Genomic DNA, 12,327 nt, shown 5'->3' on the forward strand with positions numbered 1-12,327 from the left:
ACTCGATTGCTTGCACCCGGACAACCCTCGGGAAAATTAAGCTACCTCCTGAAGAACACCCTTGGATCTCCAAAAATACTGACGTACTCAGATATATATATATATTTTCCAAGCACTATTAGTATTGGATATAAAGCTGATGGAATTAAAGGTTTTGAAAAATAGAAAATTAATCTTCCTTTAGCAGAAATGTAAGTACAGAGAGCGAGAATATCGTGAAAGTTTTGCAATGGCGTTACGAATTTTTTCCTTGGCGAGATAGAGCAACGAACAAAGTTGCTATTCTGCAATTGGTGCTAGAGGATTGCGTTGGGATTGGCTGTATTAAAATATCGCACGATCTCAACGCGCAATCACGTCGAAGGTTAGCACCGCTGTTCTCGTTACAACGACGGCAAAACGACGGCTATAGAAAAGTAAGGCAACATATGCGTCGGGATTCGACGTTAAAACCGCGCCGCGATGATGACGATAACGATAATAAAGAGAGGAGCGTAAAACTCGAAACGGAACGCCCCCGTGAAACAATACCGAGGGTGTCGCGTATGCAATACCGTTAAAAATAGAAATTAACACAGACGAATACTCGAAGACAATATTCATCTACACGAAACAATATCCTGAGAAGTGTAAAATGCAAAAATAAAATACCGTGAATAATTTTTTATTACTTAGATATATCACTATGTATAAAGTTTGAGCGATCCATGAAATATAATTTAAAAAGCAAGGTTGGTAATTTCCCGCCAAAGTTCTCGTCCGATAATAAAAGGATGGAGCCCAAAACGTGGTCTCGTTTGATTAAAAAAAGCCAGCTCGTTCGCGATCGAATTTCGACGCGGACGCGTCATCGCCTCCCCCGTTTCGAATTAGCCGCCGTTGTAGGGCGCGTTAACGATAATAAAACGCGAAAGTAGCGCGAGACACGGAAGAGCCAGAGCAACCCTCTGCGCGCGACGAGGGTGAAACGAGGAAACGTGTCGGGCCATTTCGCGACGGAGGATGACAGAGGCGCGGAACACCTCCCGGAAACAATGCCGCGACACCGCGTACGTAATACAATATTGCGAATGGTTACGCGTATCATTATCCAACGGCCGTTATCGCGCCCGCGAGCACCGAAACGACACACTTCACGCGAGAACAGAAAGAACGATTTCCCCGTCGCGGTGCTCTTGTCTGTTGATACGCGCGCCTCGTTCCCCGGCGCGTATTATCGTCGAGCAGCTCGTAAAGAGGGTGGCTCTGTTAAAAGCCAATGAAATCGGGCCACCATTGCACCGGAGAAAAAGTACCGACACGCTGGACCAGAATTAGAAGCTAGACTCTTCGTTCGCTGCTCGAGTTGAATCGTCGATGGTCTCAAAAGGGTTGGAATTCTAAGTACCCTTCGAAGTAATCGTTCGAAGTTTATTTAGAAAATATTACTAATCACCGAGAGTTAAATTGTCGATGGTCTCGAGAGGGTGGTCAGCCTTGGAATTTTAATAACTTCTATCAAATGCTCGTTAGAAAATTCTTGATAGCCAACAGGTGTGTAATCGAAAGTTAATTCTCACTCTCACGGTGTTTGCAATTTCCATCCATGGGTACTTTCCCAGAGACCAGGGGCGCAGCTGGCACGCAGGCTCCCGGTCGGGAAAAAGATTGTCACGGTCTTTAAGACCATTATTCGACGTTTTCGAGGTTTTTAGAGGATCCCGGTGTGGTCAGAGTTCTGCCTGTCAGCGATCGTTTGGCTCAAATTGACCGCGTTCCCTTTCAAAACCGAGAGCCCGATCGTCAAAGTTTATCGGACTGTGAAAGACATGGGACGATACTGTATGACGATTTCATTGGCCTCTGGCTACCAATCACGGTGCTCTTGGTAATCGAATAAGTACGACAGCGGTCAGCGGACGAATCGACGAAACGCTTCATTAATTCGCCGGAAACCGAGGCAATCTTTACCACTTTTTCGTCAAATTCCTAACCAGTCAAGATGACTCCATTTGCAATACAGTCAAAGGACATTTACCACTTTGACTACTACACACCAAACCTCTCAAATTGCCCACAAAATCGAAATCTTATTGTCAGACAATTGCAAACTAATTTCCAAGTTAAAAAACATCGAGCAGTTCGTGACTATCGAACGCCAGTACGGGTCGGAACTCGCGATAATTTTTGTCGATCGCCTAACACGTCGCGACACTTAGGCGAGCCTCGAAGTCACGCGAAACGCGGCCGCAGCGCGACGATCCCGCTTGTCCCTGGGACGGAAGTGACGTCGCAGGCACCGACGGAAATTCGTACTGGAAATTCCGATGGGTTCGAGAGGTCGCGGAAGGGAGAGGAGGGCAACAATCAGGGTAGACCCGGCATTACGCCCCATTCATCCCCTGCTGCCGCCCCTTACCGCTCTCGAACCGTATTTGGCTGACAATTCTTCATTTGCGTGCAGCAAACTCTACAGCGCGCCGCGGCATAGCGAAAGGTTTAAACGGCTCGCAAAAGCCAGCTAAATTCGACTCCAATTTGCCGGCTCATTCGTGCAACGATCGGAAACAAAATGCCTCGGCCGTTGATTTTCTTTTTTTTTCTCTCCCTGACCCCTTTTTTTCGGCTCCCCGGGTCTCTTTCTCTCTCTCTTTCGGCCGCGGACGCCCCTTGCGATCCGCTGACCGAACCGGCCCATCGATACGCGCTCTTCCAAATCAACTCGCATTGTCTTCCACGCGAATTTTTGATGCGAATTCATTGGCGGTTCCAACGGCGCTTAAAAAAAAACAGAGAAATACCCGATTCTCGAACGGCGAAATATCAATTGTAAGTACCACGGTGCCGGGGCGTTTGCTCGATGCAGATTTCTTCCAGCGCGCTCGAAGACATTGCTACAATAGGGTCAGGCGGACATTTCGTATGGCACAGTTAGGTGTACATACCACATACATACGACGACGTCACTTGGGGCGGTATTGTCAGAAGCTGACTAGCCTACCATCGGGGAATACGAAATTCGGTGGTTTCCGCGATATTCCTGCCTTCAACTTACCGCCATTCGTCGCGCGCGATCTCTGAGGACGCGTGACGCGGTCTACAAATATTTTCTTTCCCCAAGACTGTGCCCAATTCTAACGGGCGTCGACAAACCGTGCGATTGTTTCTTAGCAGCCCGTTCTCGGCGACTTTTGTCAAACATTAACCTTCCATGTATTCGAAAAAAAGAATTAGATTCGAACATTGTTAAGCCGATTAAGAATCGTAATAAAAACTCACCCTCAATTCTTCGATGAATTTGGATCACGATAGGGGTCGTTTAATCCCCGTTCCCTTCGAGAAAGCACATCTGAAAATAAAAAGGAGGTTGATATGTGGGTGACTGGGGTGCTGGCGGGGGTTGAAAAATAAAACGCGTTCCCTTTTGCCCCGGGGGCAAACTTCGACGTTTAGCAGCGAAGTTCGCGAGATAACTTTCTTCGTATCCAACCCGGAAGTTCGACGATTAACTTCCTAAAAGCGGAATTACAGATTAACGCGCAAGTAACAAGCCACATCGCGATCGAATTTGAATTTCGCTAACTTTCGATACGAAGCCTTTGCCGCGGATCCACTTAACGATATCTAAAGGGTCCTCAGACTGCAGACGATGTTGCAATTAAGGTCATCGGTGTGCCCAAGTTCTACCTACATAATGCTTCGACCGATACTCGGTTTTCGACATCTTAAATTGTGAACCCTTTGAAAAAAATACAAAAATACTCTGTGTTGTTAAGATTAAAAATAAAATCGACTATTTTCCGCGCTATTAGGGCAGAATACCTCGAAACGTATGGTTAAACGTTCTTGCTTCGCCTAGAGTGGCATGTTTATTTAAAGTTGGAACCGAAAATACACATTTATACCCTGTCGCCGCGGGCGAAACGCTCGCGAATCGCCGACCAGGACGTCGCCCGTCGCACAAAAGCGACTCCCCGTCGGTCAGGTGGTCCAATTTGAGGTAGCGCGACGAGAAAAAGGACGAGCCAAGGGGGTAGACGTAAATGGTGGGAGGGGGGTACGTCAAATTGATCCATATTAATAAGAACGGCGGTTCGCGTTGCCGGATTTTTGCATAAATTTGAATCGGGCCTAGCGCGGCTCGCGGCAAGGGTTGCGAATTTGAATAATCGAGAATAATTCCGAAGTATTCTCGTCCGTGTAAACGCGGACCGACGTAATCAGCGGCTGCTTCGAAACATTTCATGATGTAACGCTCTCGCGGCGAGGATGTACAGCTAATTAAGCTCTCCCGGCCGGCCAACCGTCGCATCGGAAAAAAATACGGTTGGCTCTACAAATTTCCTTCCACCGCCTCTTTTACGCCTTCTTCGTTCTTCGTGTCGCTCGCCCTGTTCCCTTTGGTTTGACGCTGGCACCGGTGAATGTTTGCGATTTTAATGAATCTTAACCACGCGATGTCTCGCCTCCTATTTCCACCGCGCCACCGTGGCTCGATATTTTTCCTACCCTGCTCCTCGAACGTCAATTTAGACGATGTTTCGTTTTGGAAAGGGACTACGAAATTCTTTGCATAATTCCTGGATCAATTGGTACCAGAAGACTCTGATCGTAATGTTAATACGAGATCAGAGCGTTCCATCCCGTCAGATTGATTTCTACCCACGTTGTTCTTCGTTAATTAACTTGATATTCAGGTTAAACGTATTACGCCGCGATATGTTAGCAATATTACTACGTTGCATCAGAGAAATAATATGCGGTCGGGTACCAGGAACGATGCTTAACAGTTTTTATCTCGGTATGCGGTAATCTGCGACCGAGGCGGCATCGTTCCATCTCCGGGCAGATTAAAGCGAATCTTATTATATCGAATGACGAGATCACGTGATCAATCACAAAAACACACAACGGAACTGTCGTGTCTCTAATGCGAACCGGAGGAAGACAGCGATACTCGAGGAACGGGCCACCCGTCGAGAACGCGGAATGTGGAACTGTATCGACAGGGCCGGCAATACTCGTCCCTTCGCCCCCTATCGATCACCACTCGTCTCCCTCCATCTCTCACTAAATTTATTACACCTTCGAAAATTCCAATTCTCCCATATTTTTCAAGGAGATGCCCTCTAACCAGACTCATTATACTTTTAAACCCCAAATTTGATTTATAACAATCCAACATGACAAGTGACAACAGTTGTCATTAAGAGAAAAAGAGAAAACGCAGTTAATTTTGATCGAGATCGACGCGAGGAGCTGTCATTACGCTCGAAACGATCTATATACGACGCCCCCGCCCTCTACTTCGTCTGACGATTCCCGCTCCTTTCTCGGTCAAATGAAATTTTTCCTTTCACGAAATCCTGTTACCTTTGGGACTCCCCCGGCTTGTTCCGTGGCCCTTGGTCTCTCGTCCTGTTATGGTCTATCCCATTATAATTCCGAGCATGCACGCTCGTCGTCCGTACGTCCTCCAGAGAGATGGAAGAGTGTAAAACGTCGGACACCTGGGCAGAGAGTTTAGCCGGGTATTGTCAAGAGACAAATATGAGTTAATACGTCATCCAGGGACCTATTCAGGGCCCAGCGCCGACGAGAATGGTGATCACGAATTGGCCGGTGTATAAATGTGTTTTAATTGTTCCCTCCACCTCCCCGTTCGAGACGTCTCTCGCTCTCTCCATTACTCTGTCCCGTTCCCTCAGCGCGCGTCCGGTTCTCTGACTCTCTAGCCCTGGACCCGTTCGCAGACGAGATGTGAAACATAATAAAAGACGGCGTTAAAGAATTTTCTATTATCTTATTGTTGCAGGGATGGCCCTTTGTGCGCCGATACGCGGCTCGACCCAAAGACGCGTTTCGGTTATTCGAGGCTTGTAATTCGCTCCAAATGAGACCCGACGTATCGGGGAATTGCAAACGTCGAGCGGCTTGAAATATTCTGAGATCCGTATCGCTGGTTATTATAAAAATTTTGCGATCCTTCCATTAGGTCGTCCTCTTTGAACGCGTGTGCTTCGCCGTTTCATAATTTGCTTCTTCGAATAACACGGGAGCAGCGGTATAATTAATACAGATACTGGCACAATTTTGTTAAATACACAACACTACTTGCTGTAACAATATTATTATGGACGTGGTCGGTTCGGTTAACGCGTGTGTACGTAACCTAAAAATATAATAGGAGCTCCTTGAAAAGTTAATATTAATATCTACAACGCTGGAGCTGTGCAAAGTCTAATTAGTCAATTTTTTATTCCACTTGAGCGTCCATGCTCGGTTAAAGTGGCGTTATTTCATCTTCCGTGTCTCGCTTATGAACTTCGGACGTCGAGTTCTTTAACACTAAGTCATCGTTCGTGTTTATCGGAAGATACATAGAGGCAACAACGATCATCTCGGGGGAGGAAGAAAAAGCAATTCGCAGAACCTCTTGGGAAGAAGGAAGAAAAACAAAACGAGAACTCCCCGCCATTGACTCCGCTCTGTCGCTCGAGTAACGATTTTCAGCCAAGCATCCTCTCGATAATCTATTCCTGCAAACAGTGTATTTAATTTTTAATCTATCCGTAACACCAGATTGTAGCAACGTATGCTTCGGAGTATCGAGTAGTAGAAGACTGAAGTAGATTAGTCTAGTGCCATTAGATACATCAGCATGTTAGGTGATAAATAATAGATGCCAGGTATTATAGCGTATCAAGTAGATACTAAACCCTAATGCACCAGGTGCTAGACATCAACATCTACCGGTAGACGCTACGAGCAAGTATGTCAGGTAATATTTGGATGTGCCCCAAGTAGAACGGCTATATCGAGAAGTAGAAAGTAGGATATATTAATTCAGTGCTAATATACCAACAGTATAGAGATTTGACTTAAAATAGAAACGTTCGCAAAGAACCAGAAACGATGCAACTCGTAATCATCTCGAAGAGCTAAACAATGGATTGCTCCGCGAATGGAAGCCCGTACAAAAATAATCAATTACACACAATGATACATCAAAGTGGATAATGCGACGACTTGTTCGACCACCTCGATAAAAAGCTCCGTAACTGACGCCTATGTTCGCCGAGATCTTTACATATGCGCAGAGCCGTGCACGTGCGTAGTCGGAGTTGCATGTCCACGGTGCACGGACATAAGCTATAACCTGGAGCACGTTGTCAGTGGCGTATCTTTGCATTGACATGATGGACGGCCGACGTGAAATTAACAATCTTATCCGGTCATTAATCCCGACGTGCGTGTATAATGCTCGGTCCGCGCGGATCCTATTAATTAAATTAGGTTTATCTAGGTTTCTTTCGGATGCCTGTTCGGAGATCTCGAGGGACACGGCTCGCGGTTGCTCGCGGGACCGAAAAGTCATCAAATTTTTGACACAGATAAATAGAAACCGGGTCGTACGTACGGTTATGTCCGAGATTCTTTTATCTGGCGGACGAAATCGGTTCGACCTAGAATCGGACCGGTGCCCGCCGCGTATGCCTCATGAATGAGAATGTAGTTTGCGAACAAGGGAGACATAAATTGTCCGGGACCATATCGTGCGCCCTTCTCTCTCGGTCGAGTTGATCGATTAGCCTCGCGGACACCGCCTCCTTTTAATATCGTCGATACGATATCCGACCACGACTCGTTATGTAAATTTAATTACGCGATTGTCGTGTCGCCGGCTCGCGGACGATCATACGTCTCGTTGCATAGGAAGCTACGGGGGACGCTCGAATTGAAATTATTGACGGTTGCGCGATTGTTTCCACCCGGGTCCGTGCAGCGAGACAGAATCCCCGAAACGTGGCCAGAATGCGTAATTATCAAATTCTTTAAATAAACCCCATTATATAACCGACGATGGAACTAGATATCGGGTTCCATTTGCAATATTGGAAACACGTACGAATTTTCCATTTTCGTAAATTCTTTCAAAGACACAGGTAAACACTTCTGGCCACAGATTAGATTTTCGGTAAAGAATTTTTTTCTCGAAAATGCGTAAAATTTCAGGACTATGTGTAATCACCAAACATTATTGTAACTGACCCCCGCAATCGAATATAATTTTTCCAGAATTATTTGAAATTTTTTTCTTTCAGGGTAACCAGACAGTTGGGGTCAGACATTATGTTTTCAGTAATGAATTTTTTTCTCGAAAGTGAGTAGGATTTCGGGGGTATGTCTGTTCACCAAAAATGATTGCAATTGACTCCTGCAACCGAAAATAATTTTTCCAGAATGATTTCTCCACATTTTGGCCACACCGCCATAATGAGTGAATCTGTAACTCTGCAACTATTTGAGATACTTTTATTTTCACTCCCACCCTAAGAATTCTAAGTCTTTTGGGGCTCATACGTACGTTAGCTCATGTAGAAGGATTCTAGGTGTATTATTACAGGTATGGGATAGAATGTATCGTGCGGGGAATGATATCTTCGACGCCTCAGATCGGCAACTTCGATTCGACGGGATTAAGGGGCATGCGAGAAAGAATGAAGAAAAAGAGATGCGATAATAACGCTGCGTAAGAGGTGGTAATGGGCAGGAAACTCGTGTCCTCGAGAAAATAATCTGGGAGAGATTAGGCGAGTCGTTTAGTGGAACAGCGCGCTCCATTCAGATGCAAATGTCTGTCAACAGGTACCCAGCTCTGTTCTGTGCTTACGCGAGATACGCCCTTTTGAAGCCCCGGGTCATCCCGCTCTTCCTCTTTCACGTGTCGGAAATTTTAAAAACGATTAACCCTTCTTACGCTAAGAGGCTTTTTACTCGAGAGGAATACTGATTCGTCGGCCTGGAACGAGGAGACGACTATACCGGGGCCCTCGTAAAAGTATTTAATATTACTCGTTCGTAGGTGATCGCGGAGACAACGTTTGGTTCGCTGGGATTGTTCGTCGCGATCCGTTCCGATGGAAGATGCCACGGAGTCGAATCGTCGCGTTTAATCCGACGCGAAAGCAAACTCAAAATACACTCGAGCGGAATCCAGTTTACGATTCAAACCCGACTGGGACTCTAATCCGAATGTAATCTACGTTCCGTCCAGATTTAGGTGCATACTTGATCTGACCCTAATGTACGATATTCGAAACCTGCTGGAGAGTCTGGTCGTTTCTGGAATAACGTAGAATTTTACGAAGAGGGATAGATCCAACTCCGCGGAACTTTGCAACGAAAATTAACCTGTTACGAAAACTGTCGAGATACGCTGGTATCTAGATCGAGTGCAGTAAAGCATTGTTCCCATTTTACTAACTACACCCTTCGTTATTCGTATTAATATTCAGATAACAGAGCACTCTTCTGAAATTGAAAATTCTATGTTTTTGGTCGAACAACAAATTTAGATCGTAGGCTCGGAACGAGGGAACGTGACGATTAGTTTCAGTCATCCTCGAGAGAACTCAAGGCTGATACAAAATTCATAACTATTCGACTTGTTACGTGGGGATTTCGAGGGGTCAAATAATTAATTCTCCGCGACCTATCCGTCTTTAACGATAATGAATGTCTGGCCACTGTCGCATTTGTCTTCCATAACGTGTCGGACATCCACATAATTGTATTCGCATACATAAACACAGAGACAAGGAAGTAACTGCTAACGGTGCTGGTAAATCATTCTTTACAAAGTCGAGGAGAGTCGACCTTTCTGGTACGAAGTGAGGCCCAAGTAACACGTCGTCGGACGTGCCCGCCCATACGTTACCTAAATCGCTGTTGAAAAGCTGCTTCTCGAATCAGATATACGTATAGATATTCACTAGAATTTTTTCAAATGCCAATAATATCTCGGCGAACTATCAGTATCGATACATTAATTTTTTTTAACGTTGGCTTGTCGAACTATAACTTGTTCTCGTGCTCTTACTACACGTACCATTTAGAAAATTGTAACTGCTCATCGTAGTCGTTTGGCAAAAGTTCCTACTCCGGCGCACAATGGTTTGCTCGTTGATCAGAGTCGTGGAAAATTTTATTTCGCTAATAAATAACCGATAAAACCAACTTACAGCAATTTATATGTGACGTTTATTTTATCGATGAGTTCAATTCATTGCGAAATGCTTCATCTCGTAACTGACATTTTTATTTTCGTTTAACGAACAACGATTTTATTTTTATTCAACGTGCAAGTTCGTGACAGTCACTAATTATTAATTAAGTAATTTAATACTCTTCAAAGTAAAAGTGCCATTTGTCAATTTGTGGTGCACAATGCATTCTGCACTTTCTTCGTATCTTTCTAATAAATAATAAATAATTGACAAAAGCACCTGAAAAGGCCGCGGTGAGCCAGGTGTTCCATTTTCGAGGACGCTTTTTAGTCGTCCAATGAGCCTCGCGATACTCTCGATCTTCACCGGCTAAGGACATCCAAAGAGTCGCCGGTGTCGGTCCCAGCGCGATACCTTCCTGTCCTCTTTAAGGTCGTTTCCACCCCCTCCCCGTAACGCGATTATTCGCCAGAATTTCCAAGAAAACAGATGAAAATCTCACACGGCGAACGCAAACCAGTCGCCGCCATGCGTCCGTCGCGCTTCTCTTTCGTTCCCGGTTGCCCCGAGCCCCGTTTTCTTGCTCGTCTTGCGAACCGAAGATCGTATCGGGGTAACGTGGCCGCTGGAAACGGGCTAAAGGGGCGACTAATGCGTCCCGACGACTTCTAACGAATCTGCCGTACGATTTAAAGGAGCCTGTTGATGCTGCAGTCGAGCGAGCCGAGTGTTTGCAAAGCAGGGGAGAATGGCCGCCTCTAGTCATTGGAATAAGATTAACAGGAAATCGTATTTTGCACCTGCTCCGACCTATCTCTCCCTCGACGAGCCTTCTCTCCTTCCACAATTACACGTTTAATCTCGATTTAGTGCGCGGGGGCAATAAATATTCGCGTCGAACGCATCGTGCCGACGATACAGGTGCCAGAAACGACTGTTTACCGCCTTACGAACATTTTAAATGGCGGTATCATTTTTATGTTGCATATTTATAGCCCCAATATTTAATTTACACGATTTACCACTTATTCGGAGTCATTAGTGATTCTTGTTTTATTCTTCTTAATAACGAAATAAGAAGAAAACTCTGTGGTCTTGATGATTAAATGAAACAACAATATTGTAACAGTGAATTCTTCAGGGATATAAACAAAATTGTACGAATAAATTTTATAGTATAGAGGATGGGTTAACCGTTGATTTAGATTCTTCGTCGATGTTGAATAGCCTTTAACGGTACTGTTTCAGAGAATCGAGTATTGTTTACAAATACACGGCGGTGAATTCGTGTACCGTGGTCGTCATCGCGATGGAGGATCGTCGGGCCTTGGCCTTGGTGAACCGTGGAAGCATAATTTTTACGGTGACCTCGCTCAACCGAGAAGAGACTCAGGTATTTACGATGGCACTCGACCGGTGACATGGGTTTCTGAGACCAATGAATTTTAATTCCTCCTCGCCCGGAGCCTCATTCTTCGGATCCCGGGACCCGTGGCAGCCCCGCTGCGACACCAGGACGATGATTTAATATTTTAAGAAAATGAGGGGTCCACCCTTAATTTAAGCTCGCCGTAGATGGGACCGTGTTCCTGGCAGCGGGAGACCCAGAAAGCCATTACCCAGATATTCGATTCGACAGTTCGGAGGATGCTTTCGTATATAGTCTCCCCCCGTCGTCCCACCTCCTATCCCTCTCTCCGTCGTTCTCGTCTTCTTTCCTTTTCAATAATCCCTCTTCACGGAGCTTACGATGCACCGGACACGCGATCAAGATTCGTAGATTTCGTATATAACAGCGGAGATGGACGGCAACTCGAGGAAGTTGAACGTTATCGGAAAAAATGGCGGAACTAGGGCCGACAGTTTCGCGGTTTATAGGAATATCGTGCCTTCGCGACAGGAGGAAATGTCTATTTACTTTAATATTACACGAGGTGATCTCAGAAACTAGACTTATGCAATAAGTCCACTTCCGAATCGCGTTACGATACACCCTGTAGATTAGCCCTAGAGCAACCGTTGCAAAATGAAACATCACGATAGGCGGACACGCGTTACATCGATTCCGGAGTCGGTGGAAAAAAGGACTGGCATACTCCGGTATACGGGAGGCACGAAAAGTACAAAGATGGCCCGGCAATAGCGTCGGTTGGTCTCAGCACGCATTCCACGCACGCGAAGGGCCCGAACACAGGCCCCAGGACTCGCCAGGCCGTCGAGGAGAGGGTGAACAGGAGGAGGGGACCGCGACAAAGGACATTCTAGGGGGCGATTCCTCCCTGCCCCCCCTTGGGCGGCCTTTTTTCTCCCTTTTTCTCCTTACCTGAGAGACCGCGGG

At 45.9% G+C, this 12,327-nt stretch overlaps 1 protein-coding gene across 2 annotated transcripts in view; it reads right to left on the bottom strand.

The window, feature by feature from the left end:
• Positions 1-12,327, bottom strand: part of LOC122396021 (LIM/homeobox protein Lhx9) — a 441,838-nt gene that overhangs the window by 184,278 nt on the left and 245,233 nt on the right. For both annotated transcript variants that reach the window (XM_043394097.1, XM_043394098.1), the window contains one exon: positions 3,259-3,328. The gene's annotated coding sequence lies outside the window, so the exon portion shown is untranslated. The remainder of the gene's footprint in view (positions 1-3,258; positions 3,329-12,327) is intronic.

Source organism: Colletes gigas, unplaced genomic scaffold, assembly GCF_013123115.1.
Source record: "Colletes gigas isolate AHSC1104 unplaced genomic scaffold, ASM1312311v1 Colletes_gigas_Sc00006, whole genome shotgun sequence".
Classification (NCBI taxonomy): domain Eukaryota; kingdom Metazoa; phylum Arthropoda; class Insecta; order Hymenoptera; family Colletidae; genus Colletes; species Colletes gigas.